The sequence below is a fragment of the Eptesicus fuscus genome, chromosome 10, assembly GCF_027574615.1.
Source record: "Eptesicus fuscus isolate TK198812 chromosome 10, DD_ASM_mEF_20220401, whole genome shotgun sequence".
Classification (NCBI taxonomy): domain Eukaryota; kingdom Metazoa; phylum Chordata; class Mammalia; order Chiroptera; family Vespertilionidae; genus Eptesicus; species Eptesicus fuscus.
Genome location: NC_072482.1, coordinates 13,737,510 through 13,757,021, shown reverse-complemented (window position 1 = coordinate 13,757,021; position 19,512 = coordinate 13,737,510). Strand labels below are relative to the sequence as shown.

At 54.7% G+C, this 19,512-nt stretch overlaps 1 long non-coding RNA gene across 1 annotated transcript; it reads right to left on the bottom strand.

Moving 5' to 3' along the window:
• Positions 1 to 15,721: 15,721 nt before the first annotated feature.
• On the bottom strand, positions 15,722 to 16,620 carry LOC129150447 (uncharacterized). The gene is made up of 3 exons (XR_008557196.1): positions 16,582 to 16,620; positions 16,122 to 16,264; positions 15,722 to 15,768 (listed from the first exon to the last, which is right to left on the bottom strand). It is a non-coding gene; the product is annotated as an uncharacterized LOC129150447 (long non-coding RNA).
• Positions 16,621 to 19,512: the final 2,892 nt, after the last annotated feature.

The window sequence follows — 19,512 nt, the reverse complement described above, 5'->3', positions numbered from 1 at the left end:
ACCATCTCATAGGGTTATTGTCAAAACTAAATAATTCATGCAAATAATTGGCATAGTGCCTGGAGTCTATTAATCACTAAATAATTATACAAGCTCGTTTCCTTTTTTTAGTAGAGGAATTTGAGCCTCAGAAAATTTAGGAATTTGCTAAAAGTTACACCGTAAGGGAGGAAGAGTGAGGTTTGAATCCAGGACTTTAAAAAAATTTTTTAAATCTTCACTTGAGGATAATTTTTAAGTTGATTTGAGAGAGAGAGAGAGAGAAGAGAGAGAGAGAGAGAGAGAGAGAGAGACAGGAGAGGAAACTTGATTGGACCTGAAACCTAGGTATGTGCCCTGATCGGGAATTGAACCTGTAACATCTTGGTGTGTGGGAGGACACTCCAACCAACTGAGCCACACCGGCCAGGGAAGAACCCAGGACTCCTTATCTTTCCGCGTGAAACCAAACTTACATAAAACTTAAGGGCATGGGTGCTCCCCCAAAGTCCTGAGTCTAGAGAGCGGGGGAGTCTCCTCATTTCTCTCTGTGGTTTGGGTCCCCTCCATGACATTTTGGCCAGATCATCACTAACCTCGGTTTGAACGTCTCAGGCCTGGGGGGCTCCCTGCTCCAGGCTGCAGGGTTCAGAGAGAGGCTTTCTGCCGTCGGCCCTGGCGTGGGAGCCAGGTACAGACAGTGCTCCGGGTCCGTCCCTGCTCCCACTCCTTACCTCTGCCTCCCAGTTCCCTGCAGGGCAGCAGCGACGTGCCCAGCAAGAGCTAGACTCTCACAGCTAAGGCGGGCCTGGTGACATGGCTGTGGCCCGCAAGACGGAAGTGAAGACTCACTGGGGGGTTTCCTGATGAAAGCAGGGAGGATTGTCAGCAGGCAGCACGCTCCGTCCTTCTCTCTTCTCCCTTCCCCGCCTGGCCTGTGGATGTGATGCCTGGAGGCCCGACAGCCATCTTCTGAGCAGGAGGGGGCAGCCACGTGCAGTCTGGAGGGAAGGAGGGCTGAGGAGCGGGGCTCAGCGGGCAGGAGCGTGGGTGACGTCAGCCGGGGGCTGCTGCTACCTCTGTGCTTCGCACTGCGTGAGGAGAAGAAACCCCTGCGGGTTAAGCCTCGGAGGTCCGGTTTCTGACGCTTGCAGCCTAAGGCACCCTAACGGGTACAGTGACCGAGGGCCCTGCACTGGATGCTCCTCCTTAGGCACGAGCAGCTGGGCCGGTCCCACTCCCCACGAGGCACAGGCTCCGTGAAGTGTCCCCGGGAAGCAACAGGGGCTGACGCTCCTGTGATGGATCAACACAGGCTGCAACCAACCCCCGCTGGACAGGCCTGCAGGGGTCCCGCCGAGGGGAGCCCTCCTCTGCCGCACGCATCCCATGTGCCCTGAAGGAGGATGGCCCGCCCCAGGGTGCAAGATTCGAAAACAGCGTGTCTCCCTTTAGGCCTAGCAACTCTGCTCTAGGGCTTTGATTGAGAATACGAATCAAAGAAGTGAACAGCTATTTCTACAGGAGGACATTCATGCATCACAGCACGATGCATCCCTGCGGACACTAAATACCCACCGGCAGAGGAATGGCTCAGCAGATCACAGCACGTTCGCATTATGGAATGTGAGGTAGCCTAGTGGATGGCTGCTTATGAAGGTGGAAAGTTATGGCTGAAAAGTACGGATTGTGCGTATGCTCAGTGTCGCTCCAGTTTTGTCAAAAACACGCACGCACAGCCCCACCGCCCTGTCTCCAGCTCTCTCAGGGGGCGCCCCGCAGCAGCCACTATACTCATCTCGACTTCTGCTGCCTCCCCCACTGGAACTGTGGCCTGGAGGGCGGGGAGCCGTGTCCTGCTCTCTGGGGCCCACAGGCCTCACCAGGGCCCGGCACAGAGCAGGCACCCAGCAGACATTCGTGGAATAAATGAATTGGCAACCAGACTCGATGCCACGCATTGCTCCCTGAGAGAGTCTGCGGGGGGGGGGGGGGGGCCCTCCCGCTCCTGTGCTTCCTACTCCTGCCGACCTCTCCCCCTGCTTCTCTGCCGGGCCCGGCAACCGCAGTCAGGCTGCCTGTCAGCCCCACCTGGGACCTCCCTCCCCGGAGCTGACGGAGAAGAGCACCTGGGGTAGAGCACCCGGGAGGGAGGCCCCGGGTGAGGCTGTGAAGGCAGGGGCCAGGCTGCCCGCAGCTCCTGGGAGCTACCCTTCGGGTACAGCGAGGAATGGGGCCCAGCCACCATCCTGAGAGGGGTGTCAGCTGCAGCCGGCCACTGCCAGCTGTCAAGCTGCCAGCCCCACTCCGCTTTGCTGCCCCGAGGCAGCCCCGGAAGAGCAGCCATTCCCTCCACGTGCGCGGTGACCGTGAGCGTTACCGCGATGGGAGAAGTCGCACAGGCCAGGCCCTGCGCGCAGGCCTTCCCTGGACCCATTCCCTCAGTCCCCGCAGCCAGCTGCGAGCTGGTGCAACGCCTACGCTCCGCACTGCACAGAGGGGCCCACTCAGACACCCGGAGGCGAAATAGCCCTCCCAGGTCATACCCTGGGCCGAGGACAGGGTGGGGATCCTGTCCTAGGCAGCCAGGGTATGGGGCTGACCCCCTCGGCCCCGCTGGGTGGGAGTTACACATGTATGTACCTTCTATGTGCTTGGGGCCCTCCCACAAAGCTGCCATTCCAGAAACTGGAACATAATAAAATATGGATAAAAATACCAAAGGAATAAGAATCTTGAAAACTGCAGGTTCCTTTCCACACTGCCTTTCCCAGATCAGTCTTCCGTGCGTGCTGTTTCCATCCTTGTCCCCTCTGACTGGCCTTGTCCTTGCGTCTCATCCTTCAGAAAACCTTCCCCTTGTCCCCAAAGAACCCCGGCTCTCTTCAGTGAAATTGCATTACGACCCGGGACCCGCCTGCCTGGGCTGCCGGATGCGGGCAGGCATCTTGCGGGCGAGGCCGGGGCAATGGAGACAGATGGCAACCGGAGGGAGATTTGATTACCTGCTTCTCCCCAAAGCCAATCCGCCGGTAACTGCGTTAGGGCCCATTATGGATCGGCGTCCTCTCGGCTGCTGCTGGAGATTTGGTTTATCTGTGACTCGTTACATCCAATGGAGCTCGGAAATGGATGAGCCGGGCCCCAGTTCGGAAGTCTAGGGCGCAGGGAGGCGGGAGGTGGCAGGAGATGAGGACTGTGGGACAGGTTGGGGAGCAGGTCAGCCTGGGCCACGCCAGCTCAGGGCCAGGGGAGTCTGGCGAGACAAGGGAGAGAAGAGGGGGCTGGAAGGTGGGGCATAGCAGCCTCAATGGCCAGACTGAGAGGCTGGTTGGGATGTAATCAATAATAGGGAGCTATGATGGGCTCTGGAGTAAGGGAAGTGCCGGGGAAATGTGCTTTTGGAGAAGGGGAGCAAGGGAGCGTGGCAAAAATCAGGCAAGACAAGGAGTTGGCACCCTTGTCTGTCCCTTTGAGGAGGTCAGAGGATGGAGCCGGGGCCTGGACTCACCGGGTTCAGACGGGGGCAGCGCGAAGCAGGGAGACCCGCCAGGCACGCGCTAGGCCCGGGCCCGTGTGAAATCTCCGTCCCTGAAGCGGCCTGGGAGGCATCTGTGTGTCACAGTGCACGTGGCCGTGTGATGAGGGTGAGTCACTGCCGGGCTCCCACCACGGAGTGGAGGTCCCACGGGCCTGTTTTGATGCCAGTGCCACCGTCTCCCCCCTGAACCACTCTGTCTTCCGGGGCTCGAGTCAGGGGCAAGACACGCCCATTCCTCTCTGCTCCTCCAGCCCTTGGACCTGAGAACCGCAGGGCAGCAGCCAGCCAGCCCCTGTGCACTGAGCACACGTATCACACACACCCGCTCTCCGCGGTCGGACTCGGTCCTCGTCTGACAAGTGAGGAAGTGAAGCTCAGTGAGGACGGCCTGCCCAGACCACACAGCCAGTGCGTGGGAGGGGCCGAGCGCGGGTTCCAACGCAAGCCTGTCTCATTCCCCTCACCACACTGCACCCCCCTTCTCGTTCCCCTCACCACACTGCACCCCCTTCCCAGACGCTGGCTCCTGTATTCCCGGACTCCACTTACTCTAATCCTGGGGATCGGTTAGGAGGGGGATTGGCAGAGCAGCTCAGAACAAGCTGTTCAGCATGGAAACTTTCTGAGCGTCCTCAGGCCTGTCTTCTCATTTCATCACTTTTACGTCCCCGAGCTCCGTCTCTCCAGGCCTGAGACCCAGGGCCCGGGGGAGAGGGACTGTGGGCAGGGCTGGGCCAGGACCAGGCTGCAGCCCTGGGCTTCCCATCCCTGGTTCTACCAAGGAGGGAGTGAGCTAGGAGGGGGAAGGGGCCCTGGTGAGCAGGGAGCATGTCCTTCCAGGCAGCCCAGCGTCTCAGCGGGGAACCAAGAATGACTGGGTCTCAGTCCAGCCCTAATCCCTCTGCACACACTCCCTTTCCTGAGAATTTTCCCTTTAATTTTCCCAGCTCAGAGACAATAAATGGAGCATTTGGGGTAGGGTGAGAATGGGTGATGGCGGAGGCCCAGGAGGCTTGCCGTGTGAAAAGACAAACAAACGGACAGACACGTTTTTTGACATGCCCCTCCCCCCAGGAAGAAGCCAGGAACACCGGCCTTCTGACTGCAGGACCAGCAGGGCCCCTGACCGGCCAGCTGTATGATCAAAAGGTTTTCGCGGACTATCTCGGCTAGTTTATTTTACTGTTCACATGTTCTCAGAATAGGAGACCCCAAAGACAGGAACTGCATGTGTCTGGCACAGGAAATCTCGTACTGGTGAGGGTAATTACTGTGGTGGGGTGGACAGTAACAGTGGCGGTCATGGTGGTGGAGGCTGTGGTGGGCGTGATGACGGTGGCAGTGTGGTGGTGATGGGGTGTCATGGTCATGGAAACCTGGAATCACGATGGGAGTGGGGGGGCGGCTGAGGAGTGGGCATTGTCACCCGATACACCTGGGTCCCATCCCAGCCCCACCTCCTCCAGCAGTCACTTGTGTGAGCCTGCCTGAGCCTCACTTGCCTCATCTGAAAAATGGGAATAGTAAGAGCTCTTGGGGAGTCCAGCGCTCCCTGGGGGCACTGACTCCCTCAGTTCTGCTGCATCTTTGGGTTCTTTGGTCGCTCCATCTGCCCTGGCTCCTCCTCTTCTGCCCACAAACTTCCTCTAGTCGTTTTACCAGCTCTTCCCTTAATCACCATCCAATTCCTTCCTTCGGAGCCCCACACATTCCAAAAAAGAAGTTTGTACACACTGCCTCTGCTTCCTGGCCTCCCACTCGCTCCCTAACCCCTTCTCAGTAGCCCCGGGTTCCCGAAACTCTACGGAAACTGCTCTCAAAGTCAGCAGAGGCCTCCCCCACACCCCAGCCTCAACCTCTCTGGAGAAATGGGCCCTACGATCCCCAAGTCTTCAAGAGAGCCTCTTTCGAGGGCCTTCAAGTCCTGCATGTCCCACCTCCCCACCATCTCATCAGTGCTCTGATGCCTCCTCCTCGCTCTGTGCACTCTCCACCAGGGTCATTTATCGGCTCTGGTTCCGAGTCCAGTCTGCACAAATAGCTCCCAAATCCATTTCTCTGGTTTATCAGATCGCCCGCTAGAGCCCACTCTGACCACTGACTGACCTCCCCCGCGGGCCTCCCTCCAGCCTGTTTGGCACTGGCCTCCCAGATCTGCATGCTCTCTCCCCTCCCCTCACCCCGGACTCCTCATCCCTTCGTACAAATTTCCACCCGTCCACCAGTCCTGTCAATTTTCCCGGGTCACGGTTCTTTAAAAATGAACACAGAATTTAATTATATTTTCAAAACACAGACACTTTGCTCCTTTAACATTTATTATCCTGATTAACCCTCTTTGGTATTAAAGCCAATAAATTATATAAATCTTGGATCTTTTCTTTTAACCTAGAAAAGTAAACTCTGTTATGACAGCTCATAACATGTTAATCTGTGTTATGTAAACTGTTGGTTTTAAAAAGAAAACACCCTTTTAACACTGGTGCAAATGTCTCGGAAACTTCCTACACTTCATTTGCTTGCTTTCAGAAACAGCATCTAGGTTTCTGGACTCACCTTCGTCCCGAAGGCAGCTCGAAAAACTATACATTAAAAAAGTGAAAACCAAACAAAAGAGCTGTTTGAAGATCTGAGTGCGCATAAGAGGAATGAAAGTAGTGGGGGAAGTATTGGGCTACCACATGGAGAGGCCTGGGAGCAGGGAGGGGAGCCTGCCTTCAGAAATGCCTTCCTTTGGGAAAGGAGGAAGCAACGGAGAGGCTGGAAGGTTGATCAGAGAAGATGGTTTCCTGGGGATCAGAGACAAGGCCTAGCAAGAGGAATGTTTGGTGAACCCTCTTGCTTTGGGCTGGGACTCCAAGGAGCTGCACCTGACGAACCGGAAGTAGGCCGGCTCTCAGAAGGGCTGCAGCTCAGCTTCGACTCATCTCAATTCCTGAAATTGGATGAAGGTGGCTCTGTGTTGCTAGAGCTGTCAGGCTCTTGTAAATCCTCTCTGAAAGAAGTTATCATCCTGGTGTTAGATATTTCTACAAATGATTTTGCAACTACAATGTTCAGGGCACATACACACACAACCTGGCAAAGAACAAAGCTCCCTCAAAACCCCAGAACTACAAAAAACCAGACACATGATGAGACAAGACAATGTGAACAAATATGTAAGATAACATCCTCTCTAGATGTTGGAGTTATGCATGCAGATTTAATTTTTTTTTAAAAAATACAATGCTTAGCGTGACTGAGGTGATAAAAGACATGATTAAAAATTTAGCAGAGAATTAAAACTGTATTTTTTCTAAATGAAAATTCTAGAACTAAAAATTATAATATCTGATACTAAGAATTTGGAGGATAGGTTTAAGAGCATTTTACACAAAGCTGAACAAAGAATTAGTTAATTGGAAGTGAGATGAGAAAAAATATCCAGAATGAAGCATGGAAGGGTAAATGGATGGAAAATATAAAAGAGAGTTGACGAGACCAGAGGAAACCGTAGAAGGTTTAAGAGAATGGGGCAGAAGCAACATATAAAGGGATAATGGCTGAGAACTTTCAAAGACTGTTGAAAGACATCAATAGTAAGCCCCAAGAATCTAAGTCAGGCTAAGTAAAAGGAATCTATATGTAGGCCTACCAGAGTAAAAGTAAAGAGTACATATTTCTATTAGAGTAAAACTAAAAGCTGAAATCAAAGCTAAGGAGATCTTAAAAAGAGAGAAAAACACAGATTGCCTTCAAAGGGGGCAACAATTAGATATACAACTGATTTCTTAATGAAAACAATGAAAGCCAGAACACATGGAATTCTTCAGAGGACTGAAAGGAAATAATGCCAGCTTATTCAATACCCAGGAAAAATGATTCATGAGTGAAGATGAAATAAATACATTTTAAGACTAATAAAAATGGAGAAAATTGATCACTAGCAGACTCACATTAATAGGATTCTTTTCAGGCAAAAAGACATTATCCCAAAGGAAAGGTCAGAGATGCAGGAAGGAATGAAGACCAATGAAATGATCAACATATAGATAAATATAAAATAATATTGGCTGTAGAGGAAAATAATAATAATATTACAGTGTTTGGGGGAAGTTAAGGTATGAAGGTCCCTACCTACATTTGGGGGAAAGAGACTAAAAGAATTAATTAGTATTAGGAATTGTTAAGAATTCATGCTGTAATCTCTGGGTAGCTACTAAATAATTGTAAAGGAGTAATTTCCAAATTAATAGAGAAGGATAACTAAATAAGATAATCCTAACAGAAGGCAAAGAAAAGAGAAAAATGGAAACATAAAATAAGCAAAACATATAATAAGCACTTGTAGTGATATGATATAAACTCAAATATAAAAATAATTTATTATATGTAAAATGACTCCATTTTCTCATTCATAGGCAAAGATTTTCAGCTTAAAATTTTTTAAAATTGATTTTTATAGAGAAAGGGAGAGAAGGAGAGAGAGAGAAACATTGATGTGAAAGTGGAACATTGATCCGCTGCCTCTTGCACACCCCCTACTGGTGATCGAGCCCACAATCCGGGCATGTGCCCTGACCTGACCTGGAATTGAACCGGCAACCAACCTAGCCACACTGGCCAGGGCGATTTTCAGCTTTTCAGACTTGTTTGGGTAAGAACTAAAATTCAACTATACACTGTTTATATAGATGTACCTGAAATATAGAGACAAAGAAAGAGAAAGGATGAGAAAAAATATAACATACAACACTAACTAAAGCAAAAAGCTAGTGTAGCTATCTATAATAATAAAAGCATAATATGCTAATTAGACCGGTCATCCTTCCAGACAACCTTCCGGATGAAAGCCGGGGCTGCATTGAAAGCCCGGTCCCAGGTGCCAGAGGGAAGCCGGTGCTGGCAGCCGGGGAAAGGAAGGCCTACTCTTGCATGAATTTCATGCATTGGGCCTCTAGTATTAAAATAAAACTAGATTTTAAAGCAGTACCAGTTATAAAGGGAGATACTTCATAAGGATATAAAGTTTACTTCACTAGGAAGATACAATAATTCTGCATTTGTATGCACCTGATAACTTGGCATCAAAATATATAAAGCAAAATTGACAAAACCATAGTATTGTACTTTAGATTCTTTGCCTTCCTGGGGTCACAAAAGCTAGGCATTTTGCTGCGAAGGCTCTCTCTCAGAAATATCTTATCTGGTTCACGTATGGAGTCATTTTTAGACAAGAAGCCAACTTGGCTAACTCACTCCACTTTTATGTAAAGAATGTGTATTGCAAATACTCTTGCTGCCTTGCCCCATTTTACAGGTACTCACTGTTTTTCTACATGGCAATTTGGTAGCTTCCAATTGCAAGCTCCGGAGGCTTTTTCTGGCTGCAGAGCCTGCTCCTACGTGTGGGGCATCCCTAAAGTGCCAGAGAGTTAATATTCCCAGGAGTCAATGCATAAATACCCCAACTCTAATGCTTTTCAAGGATTGACACAGACATATGTTTTCTCTAGTGTCTCCCAGAGATCTCCAGCAAGATTGATCTCCAATTGCCTACAGGGGTAACTGGCTTCATATAATACACTAGAGGCCCCGTGCATGAAATTCGTGCATGGGGGGGGGTGTCCCTTAGCCCAGCCTGCACCCTCTCCAAACTGGGACCCCTTGGGGGATGTCTGACTGCTGGTTTAGGCCCGATCCCGGCAGTTGGACATCCCTCTCGAAATCTGGGACCACTGGCTACTAACTGCTCACCTGCCTGCCTACCTGATCACCCCTAACTGCTCACCTGCCTGCCTGATCACCCCTAACCGCCTCTGCCTCAGCCCCCACACCTGGGACTCAGCTTCCCTCCCCCAGCTGGCTACAGGCACTGGAACCCAGGCCAGCTTCGCCCGGGCCGGCTGCAGGCATCCAGGACCCCTGATCGCCCTAACTGCTCCCCTGCCTGCCTGATCACCCCTAACCGCCTCTGCCTTGGCCCCCACACCTGGACCTGGGCTTCCCTCCCTCTGGCTGGCCTCAGGCACCTGGGACCTGGCGGGGGAGCGGGGGGGGGGGGCGGTCCCTCAGCCTGGCCTGTCCCCTCTCACAGTCTAGGAGCCCTCAGGGGATGTCCTACTGATGGGGAGCGGGCCTAAGCCACATTCTGGCCTCCCTCTGCGGGAGGTGACCAGGCCAATCAGGGGAAGATGCTCCCCCGTCACCCTGCCATTGCTGCTGCCTATGGCCCATCACCCCGCCACTGCTGCTGCCTCTGGCCTCTCTCTGCAGGAGCTGACCCGGTGATCAGAGGAAGGTGCCGCCCCCATCGCCCTGCTGCCAGTGCCACTGCCGGCCTCCACGGTGGCTTGCCCTCGGCCCTCGCAGCTGCTAGGGTGGAGGCCTGCTTTGTGGCCTGCCTCTCAGCAGTGGCCTGCCCTCAGCCCTCCCCTTCGGCCCTCGCAGCCATTGCGGCTTTGTCCGGAAGGACGTCCAGTCTAATTAGCATATTACCCGTTTATCAGTATAGATGTTTTTGGCTACCTTCTCTTTCCCATATGATTTCCCCACTCCCCTAATGTTATTCCTTAATATCCGCTTCCAAATAAGCTATAGTCAAATCCTTTTCTCAGGGTCCACTTCCAGGGAAATTCAAACAAGACCATATCCTTTGTTAAGAACCTCACCGATCCCCACAACGTGCTTGGCTGTGACAGGGTCTCCTTCCCCTCATCCCATCCCCTGGCCGTGGTCACCATCCTTGACCTCATCTGTGCTTTTCACCTGGACTGTTCTGATAGCAGTTTCCTGCCCCATAATGTTCCCCCATTGCTTCTCCACAGGCAGCCGTAGTGACCCTCCTACTAAGACAGAGGTCACCACTGCGCACCTTCTACTCTGATATCGCCAGTGGCCGCCATTGCCCGTAGCATAAAATCTCAGTCTGCTAGTGGATTTTGACAACAGATGACGTTGAAATCCACAGGAATGAGAACTCCCGGGTCCCGCTCATTGGATTGCCTAGAAAACAAAGTTGCCGTGTAATTTTGGGCCAGTTCTTTATCCTCCCTGGACCTTAGTTACTACAATTGCACAGTAAATACTGTTGACTAGAATCAGTGTTTCTCCAAGGAAGGAAGGGATGCAGTTCCTCATTGTGCGGACTGCCTTGTGCATTGTGGGTAGCCCCAGCACCCAATGCCAGAGCACCTCTAATCAATGAGAGATGTAGCATTTCAGACACTCTGAGAGATCTCCACCAGACTGGGCGACTCCTTAGGATCTTGTAGCCTAGAGGCTCTTAGAGCCCTCTGTTTGGTGTGTAGGGACCCTGGTGGCCCAGCATCATGTATAGGCCTGGCCAGTGGGTCAATGATGGGAAAAGGCTGGACCCAAACTGGAGGCAATGCCCAGTCCGTGTCCCGGCACCTGAGAACAGAACTAGTGTCCAGTGTCCCAGCTTTCAAAGGGGCACAACATCCCGGCTGGCTCTGGCCGGCCTCCCGGTCTCAGGCGCCTCAGTCTACCTGACGGACAGGAGTCTAGATGGCAGGTGATGTTTCCGGGGAGGCGTGGGCCACCCATAGCAGGACTCAATGGCTGGGGTCACCTGGGGCTGGGGCTTGAGACACCTCCCAGGCTATCAATGGAGCTAGAATAATACATTTAAAAAGTCAGTTTTCTTATTCAGGCCATCGTAGGCGGTTGGGTGGGGTGAAGGGGGGACAGCTGTGACTTGGGGAGCAGGAGAGGGCTGGACACTGCCTGCCAGGCGTGGGGGCAGTGGTTATAGGCAGCAGAATGGTTACGACAGCCCCCCGGCTGGGGGAGGTGGCCGGCACACCTGGTTGCAGACTGGATGGTGGGGTGGGTGGGGCGAGGCGAAGGAAGGTGGCTTCCCTGAGAGAGGAAAGATGGCCGGGGCGGCCGAGACCATGTGAGCAGCCTCTTCGCAGAGGTGGTTAGTGGCCGGGGCCCTGTGGGAACCAGAGTGTTGCTCACGGTTGAGAGCTCAGGGTGAGTTTTCAGGGGGTTCTGGGAATCGCTGTATTCGTTGATGAGCGGAGTCAGCCACGCCACAAGCATCTCGGGGGCTGGAAGGAGACCACCCCCGTCCTGTGCGTGTTCTGGAACCATAGTTCATCTGGTGTGAGGTGCCGGAGCTTTGGTGACTGATAAAGGAGGAACTTGGAAGGAGAGGAATTTGTCAATATTTATCCAACCGGGCCCAGGGGAGGCAGCTCTGCATTGAGATGAGTCGATTGGCCTCCAGCAAGTGATGTGGGCAGGGTAGAGGTCAAGGCAGGAGGAGGGCCGGACAGGACGGTGCCAGGAACTGTCCCAGGATCTCATGCACACAGCCACCCCGTGAGTGAGAGGCTCCCACTTCCCCCAGGACAGGGGCCTGCTCTTGAATTCAGAAGGGCAGCTTGAACCCCCGAGAATCTCCAAGCCCCCTTGCTGTGGTGTCTGTCGTCTTTGGATCTGAGGTGGTGGCTGCCAGAGGGGGGCCAGCCCTGCGCCCACGGTGTCCTGAATGGGTCTTAGTTACTACAACTGCACAGTGAATACTGTTGACTAGAACTCAGGCCCCATGGTAAGGCCATACCTCGGCTTGCCGTAAGCCTGGCCAGCCTCTTGGAATCTGCTCACCCTGGGCGAACCGATAAAACCAAATTTTTGAACTTTGCACAGCAAGGTCCAAGTTGCCGTCGCCACCAAGCACCTAAGAATGTTAGCTAACACATTCTGAGAGCCGCTATGTGCCCAGCACTGCTCTTAGCAATGCAGACCTGTTAACTCAATTCAGTCCTCAGACCAACCATTCTTAGTCCCATTTTACAGATGGGGAAATAGAGGTACGGAGAGGTGGAGTAACTTGCCAGTAGTCTCATAGCTGATAACTGGCAAATCAGGATTCAAATCTAGGCATGCTGGCGAGGGGCTGCCTGAAGCAGATTGTCACCCTCCTTTCCCCTCCTCCCCCCGAGTTAAGGACAGCTGGATTTGGGCCCCCAAAGTCTGCAGTCAATTTCTGGCCACGCCACCATTAGCTATGTGACCTGAAACACATCACTTGCTCTCTGAATCCCCATTTTCTCCCTGGTGGAATGAGAGGGTTGAACCGCATGATCCCAAGCTAGGTTCCAGCTCTGACATTTCAGGAGACTTCATCAGGCTAAAATAAGCAGCGAGAGGTACGCTGTGGTTGGAAAAGGGCAGCCTGGGACGTGCGTGCGTGGATGCTGGGAGGCTCTCCGTGGCGAGGGGGCGTTGAGGCTAATTATGAGTGGCTGAGCTCAGCTGGGGGCCACTTTCTCCCTCCATGCCCACAGCTGGCTGTGAGTCATGGACGCGTCATCGGCCACAGCGGGGCTGCTGGAGACAGGCAGGCCCCGAGCATGGACAGAAGACAAGTCCAACCTGGTCCCAGCCTGAGGGCCCCAGGAGGCTGCGTGCTCTTCCTGGCTAGTCCCCAGGAAGGTGCTCATTTCTGTTTTCCTGAGCAGACCCCCCCTTTCTCCCTCCCCTCTGCCACTCCTGGCCCTGAGGGCTCACCTCACACGCTGGGCACCTCCTGGATGCCAGGGGTGGGAAGGAGGCAGGTTAAGACACAATCCCTGCTTGCAGGAAGCTCGTGAGGACGGGCACACAGGGGGTCCAGACCCAGGGCACTTGCTGCCTGCCCATCCCCAGCCTCTGCAGACCAAGGCATTGCCAAGTTCCTCCTTCCCAACCTCAACCCTGAAGAGAAAACGGCCAGAGAGGCATTGACCTCAGGGCAGACTTATGCTAAGGGGGTTCCCCTCTGGGAAAGTGGCCCAAAGGAGGTTCCGGAAAGTGACCTCTTTGGGAAAGCTGGGAGGGGAGTCAGGACGGAGTTGCTCCCAAGACACCTCTCTCCTTGTCTCTGGTGTCGCTGGATGGGTTGGCAATATGCTTTCCTGTTTCTCTCTCCTTCCCCTCTCCCTTCCTTCCCTTCTTTCCTTCTTCCTTCTCTCCCTCCCTCCCTTCCTTTATTTATTATTCATTGGTTCATTCATTCATTCATTCATTCATTCATTCAAATAACAGCACTTCTAAGAAGTGTTCCTCTTGGTTCTGCTTAAACTCACCCTGAGAAGCTCACTCTTCTGAGCAGCTGTGACCATCTGACTTTTAAAACCTAACTGTTGCCTAACTGTGGCTCAGTTGTTGAGCATCAATCCATGTACCAAGAGGCTGCGGGTTCGATTCCAGGTCAGGGCACATGCCCGGTTGCAGACTCGATCCCAGGTGGGGGTTGGCAGGAGGCAGCTGATGGATGTTTCTCTTTCATTGATGTTTCCTCTCTTTCCCTCTCCCTTCTGATGGTTCTGCCGCTGAAGAACCAGTTTAATCCTCCTTTATTTTATTTCATTTTTTGCAATTGATTTCAGAGAGGAAGAGAGGTAGAAACATCAATGACCAGAGAGAATCATTGATCGGCTGCCTCCTGCACGCCCCCCACTGGGGATCGAGCTCACAACCCGGGCATGTGCCCTTAGACCAGAATCAAACCCAGGATCCTTCAGTCCACAGGCCAACGCTCTATCCACTGAGCCAAACCAGCTAGGGCTAATCCTCCTTTATATGGCAGCCCTCAGCGTGTTCAAGGCACGCTCAACTCCCCCCTCCCTTCCTCCTCGCTCGTTCTCTCCTCCTCCGTAGACATGTATGGAGCTTCTATTTATTGTGTGTGAGGCACTGGGAAGACAATAGTCAGCAACAATACGTTCCGCCTGGACCACACAGTGCTTACAGTCCAGCTAGAGACACTGCAGACAGACGATGGGAGGAAGCTGTGAGCTGGTAGGTAAGTGTTCTCCTGAGGCCAGGGCGAGGTGGTAGGCAGAGCAAACCCAAGTGAGGACCAGCCCAAGAGAGGCCAGAAAAGGCGTCCCTGAGGAAGCGGCGCTGTCGCTGACACGAACATGCAGGACACAGCTGGTCACGGAGGAGCAGGAAGCTCAGCAGTGGGATATGGCACAGAGTCCACGGCTAGAGTGTGGGACTCCCAGGTGCCACACATCCTTGTGGCAGTTCCTCATAGAAGGGGGTTTCTGGACCCCTCCCCAGCCTATCAGTCTCTGTCCTTGTCCCCTTCAGAGGGAGATAGGCCCCCAGGTCTGGACCCAGTGCTCCTGAAGGGTCTGGCCAGCTCCAAGCCTGCGGGCCACCCTCTCTCTGCCCAAATCTGCACGTTGCTTGCTCCACGAGGGACACGTCCCTTTCCAGGAACGTGCAACCGGAGCTTACCTGTGACCTCCCCGCCTGTGTCCGATGAGTGTCATCTCCCTCGTGTGGCCTGTTCATGCCAGCCCTGCAGGCTCCGTTCTGGGTCTGGATGCTGCTGTTGGCTGCAATGCCCAAGGCTACACTCCCCGTGCAAGGAGCCCACCTGCCCCAACGTGTCCTGTCTGCACATCCTGGACAAGGACAAGGGCCAGCAGGCCAGGTCTCATGGCATATGGGGGGTGGGGGAAGGGAGAAGGTAAGGGGCTTGAGAGCCTGGGAGGCGGCTCTAGAGGGCATCTGCCCTGGGCTCTAGAAAGAGGTGCCTAAGGCCTGAGGCCCGAGCTACACTGGGCTCATGCTGCTCTGTGGTCTCCGACCCCTGTCCCGTGCCTCTTGCAGCCCCTATCAGCACAGATAGAGAGGTGGGCCAGCTGCATGTGTGTTTGTACACGTGTGGTATGCACATGTCTGTGTGTGTGCTATGTGGATGGTCCCACCAGGCCTTGCTGTTGGCTGGTGCCCATATTTTGCCCTGATTAACCTTTTCACTCAGGGGTGACAAAGTCACCAGACCCTGCAGGAGGCCCCAGCAGAGCTGCCTTGCCTACCAGCCACACTAGGTGGCCCCGTCTGCCCTCCTGCCCTCCTGCCTGCCTGGAGGGTCCTCACCCACCATCCCAGCCCCAGCAGGGAGCGGACCAGGCAGCCAGGCAGGACCCCTCCTCAGCACTTGACTTCTGCCCACAGGTCTCCCGGCTACTGGTGCCACCACCCCACCAGGCGCCCCCCTCTCTCCCCATCACCTTCCGTCACCCCTCCTCATCCTTTCGGATTCAGTGTAGACGGAGCCACCCCACAAACTCTCCTCCCAGGAGCCCCCCCCCCCCCTCCCCTGTGCTCTCACAGACTGTAGGATCTAAGAGGGCAGGGCCCGCAGGGGATTTATTAGTGTTTCAGAGGCTAAAATTCAATCCATCTTATTAAGTGAATGAAACAATAACCTCTGTGGGCGTCACATTTCTTATCTGTGGAATGAAAATAATACTATGTGACAACCGGATCCTCAGAGGGCTTTGGGGGAGGATGTACGAGAACTTCCTATCGCTGTGCTGGACACACAACAGATGCTCCCGGAGCAGCTCTCGTTCCCCTGCCCTCTCGTGTGGACGAACACATGCTCCTCTCGGTTTAAAAACACTGTGCATTTTTGGAGTCCTGTGGCCCCCAAGCAGGACTGGCTTCCTGTAGCCCAGGTCTCCACCCAATGCTCCCTCCTCACAAAGACATTTTTTGACAACCCCATCTAAGATGCCCACCCACCCCAACACCCTCCATCTCCGAGTTGTCTTATCACAGACCGAGCTTTATTCTCTCTTACTTGGTCATCTGTCTTTCCCTCCAGAAAGCGAACGCCGTGAGGGCAGGGACCGAGGCTGACTCCATCTTTGGGGCCCGTGTCCAGAGCCGGGCCTGGCACATAGCAGCTATCCAGGAGTTCCCAGGGCCACGGCTGTGACGTCTCTAGGGGACAAATTCCAGTGTGTGTGTGTGTGTGTGTGTGTGTGTGTGTGTTTGGGCAGAGGGTGGTGAGGTAGCTCTCCCCCCTCTCTCATTGCACACCTCAGGGAGGTGACGACGTGGGAGACTCCTGCGCTCCCACCCGTGTTCCCCGAGGGAACTGGGAACAGTGGTCTCCGTGGGGCTCTGCGGGGGGCAGCACCTTTTTGCCTGGTGACCCCTGCCCAGTCTCAGCAGGGTTACCCAGTGCTGTAAGGACTCCCTCTACCAGTTCAAACCCCCCACCCTGTTACCCCTCAGCCCTGCCCTGCGCCCTAGACCTGGGTGGCCCACGATCATGCTCCGTTCTCAGAGCTGTCAGCACCCCCAGTTCTAGAGCTCCCAGCACTGGCAGGGCCCCAGAATGTCTGCACAGGGAAGGATTTCAGGGTTCTGAGGTTTGTGAAGTATGCACTGCAGAGTGCCCTGGAGCTGCTCTGTGTGCACATGTGTGTGTGTGTGTGCACATGTGTGGGAGCATACATGTGTGAGCGTGTCCAGTGAACTAAATACTGGGGCTCTGGGCCGCCCCTCGTATGTTGAGCATAGAACCCAAAGTTTTTCTGTTACCAGTGGAGACTCCACGTAAGTTCCTATGTAAACAAAAGGAGCCATTCGTTTTTTAAAAGGTATGAAAACTAGACAAAACTCATTTTACATATGGGGAAACTGAGGTTCAGGGGAGCAAACGACTTCTCAAAGTCACAGCGAGGTCAGCAGCAGAGCTGGGCCCAGCCCAGGCCACCTGGCTCACAGGCGGATGTTTTTGCCAAGCCCCGGCTGAAATGTCCCTCTCAGGAGGTGGCAGGTGGGGGCGGCGTGCCAGGATGGCCCCAGCAGAGCAGCAGGTTAAGGTCACAGCCTCCCTCCCTGCTCCCCTGTGAAGTGCCTGAGAGAGTGCTGCATGGGGAGGGTCGCTCAGCTCTTCACTGGAGGCTTCCGGTTTGGGAGTGGGAAGGGCAGGATGAGAGAGGAAGAGTGGGGGGACAGGGACTCATCCTTTGGGTCACTCATACCCCCTGCCCCAGCTACGGCACCAAGTGCCCTGCAGCCAGTTTGGCTGCTTTTCCATTCCTCCCTGGCTACCCTGGCAGTTCTCACCGGGAGCAGGCTCCGCAGGCACTCGCCTCTGCAGCCCCTGTCCCCCGGGGAGCAGAGGGAGCTGGTGTCCAGGACGGACAGGGTTGGGGGACTCTGAGGTGGTGACTTCGGGGTAGAAAGGCTGTGAAGAAGGGGGTTGGTACTTCTGTCTCAGGGGTCCTGTGGACATCCCACCCCAGACAAAAATGACACAGTAGGGGGCTCTGTGCTTCCCAGACTGTCCAGTGGGGCACCTGGGAAATGCTATTGAATGAATGGATGTGCCCATCCCCTCCCAACCCCTCCATAGTCACCCTCCCCCGTCCTCCCCATAGGCCTGTCCTTCAGGGCCTACAGGCCTGAGTTATTCTTAGGAGCTTTCATTCATCAAAGCGTGACAAACAGTGTCCTGGGAGGAATGCCTGGGCACCCAGAGGAGCCAGAGAAGTGGGGTGGGGAGAATCCAGTGCCTCCAGGGAGCCCCAGCCTGAGGGGGAGACACAGTCCTGCCCCCAAAGCTCCCTGGGATGGAGGCTACTCCCCCCACCCCCCACTTCCCCAGCCCTCAGTGAGATCTCAGTCTGACGGGAGGATTCCAACATCTTGCCCTCAAGGAACCTCTGGTCTCAGGACAGAAGACGAGCCGTGGCCTTGCTGGAGAAGATATGCATACCCCAGGGACAGACCGAAACTCAAGATGACAAAGAGGGTACCAAAGGGGCATCCAGAAGCACGTGCAGCCACCACTGCCCCTGAAGAGAGGCTCCTGGGAATACTCACCTCGGCCTCGTTTACTGAGAAACATGCACTGTGCCCAAGGCGTGGCAATGGTGCAGTCTGAGGTCCCAGCAACCAGGAAAGGGCAAAAGCGCAGGCTGAGCGGGCTGCTCTAAGTCAGGGGTTTTAAACCCAAATGCCTTTGGGGACTAGTCTGGCCTCTCTGACCTTTCCAACATCCCGGAGGCCACCGGAACGCCTGCACCGCCTGTAGGCTCTCACATTCAATATAAAACCGCACACTCGTTGCAGGCCAAACCTCACTACAGATTGCACTTGGCCAAGGCCACGAGTTTGCAACCCCCTGGACGTGAGGAAAGAATTTCTGAGAAAGGAGAGGGTTGAGCCTGGTCTGGATAAAGAAGCTGACAGCGAAGTTGCTCCCCCCTTTGCCCCCGCCACTGTCTTCAGGGCCCCTAGCAGCTCCCTGTGAGCAGCAGGCCACAGCTGGTCAGCTGCCCAGGGCTTCAGGCCTCTGAGGGGGATATCACTTTCCGTTACAGGAAGGTAATTCCCCTGCCAGGGGAAGGAGCCTTTGGGACCGTGGTAAAGCCGCCGCTAAATGAGCTGACCCGGAAGTTCTGGCTGGGCGGCCTTCCCTGGGGGCTGTATTTTTCTCTGCCTCCCATGCAAAATGGAGACACTGTTGCCCTGGTGCCCTCCCCGCCCATCCCCCTGACAGTTAACTTTCCAATAGGCCTCAGTGTTCATGTCAACGAAATGGGTCCCTGCCCCCCTTCCCACTCTCCCAGATCCTTCTAGCAGAATTCCTGACAACTGTAGGCTTATGGGAGGGGAGAGGGTGGCTGCCACACCTTTAGGAGCCCCCGGCCTGTCTCCCTGAGTCGCGCATCTCCCCAATCACCTGCCCTAGTGGGGTCTCATAGCTCTCTCTTGGGACCAGGGGGCAGTCCTGGAGGCCGGCAGGAGGCGGCGGCTGGTGAAATCGCTGCGAGGGCTCCTGGGGCCGGGGGACAGGGAGGGGCGGCCTAATTGCCGCGCGTTGGCCTGGGATGAGAGTGGCGGTGGGTAATTAGAGCGCATTAGCCGTGCCCCTGCCATCCTGTAATTTCTCCCCGCGCTGCGCTCCGGGTGTGTGGCAGGAGGTGAAGCGATGCGGGCTCGGCTCTGAGTCAGACTCTCTGAAGGCCGGGTGGGGACGTAGGGGGCGGCAGAGGCTGAGAGGAAGGGACTCCTGTTGCAGGAGGCGCCAGCGCCTTCCCGTGGCGTGGAGTCACCTGTCCCGGGACGCCCCTCGAAACCCCCACTTCCACGGGCGGAGGGGGCGTGGCCATAAGGGGGCGTGGCCATAAGGGGGCGTGGCCCGTGCCGGCTGCCGCCTCCAGGGGGCGCTC